Source organism: Mastomys coucha, unplaced genomic scaffold, assembly GCF_008632895.1.
Source record: "Mastomys coucha isolate ucsf_1 unplaced genomic scaffold, UCSF_Mcou_1 pScaffold7, whole genome shotgun sequence".
Taxonomy (NCBI): domain Eukaryota; kingdom Metazoa; phylum Chordata; class Mammalia; order Rodentia; family Muridae; genus Mastomys; species Mastomys coucha.
Genome location: NW_022196913.1, coordinates 50119932 through 50120514, shown reverse-complemented (window position 1 = coordinate 50120514; position 583 = coordinate 50119932).

The following is a 583-nucleotide window of genomic DNA, read 5'->3' as shown; positions in this document are numbered from 1 at the left end:
GTTAGAAACCAAAAGTTGCTACACAAATCTTATAAGTTCAGATCAAAGAGTTTAAAACTTAAGCTTCTGACTGTCTCTGTCTCCCAAGTGCTGGGATTAAAGGCGTGCGCCACCACCGCCTGGCTAGTTTATCTATTTTACCTGCTTCTTGAACGAGCAGAGTTCCATCGTTATGGAACTTCCTTCTGAGGGATTTTTGCAATCTCCTCAGGTACTCTAGCCCCTCCGCAGCTGGAACCTGCAATTAGGCGCTAAATTTTCATCTCTTCACTCCTACAGCATGGGCAATTCTCTGTTCCACTGCTGGTGAGGCATCTAGGTATGAATCTGACTGCCCCATAATACTTAGATTACTCACCTAAAACTGATCTACCTATCAGCGGGTCTGCAGCACCCTCGTGAGATCTTTATCCCAGCCTAATATTAATTGAGAGAAGAAAAAGAGAGTAAGAGATAGCTTACCTGACTGAAGCCCCACGTTGGGCGCCAACTGCCGCGGACTGGCGTTTCTTGCGGGGGTCCCTGTTCTGCGGGACAAGGGATTCTGGCCAGGTGGGCACGGGATTCGGCTTTGACAAACAGA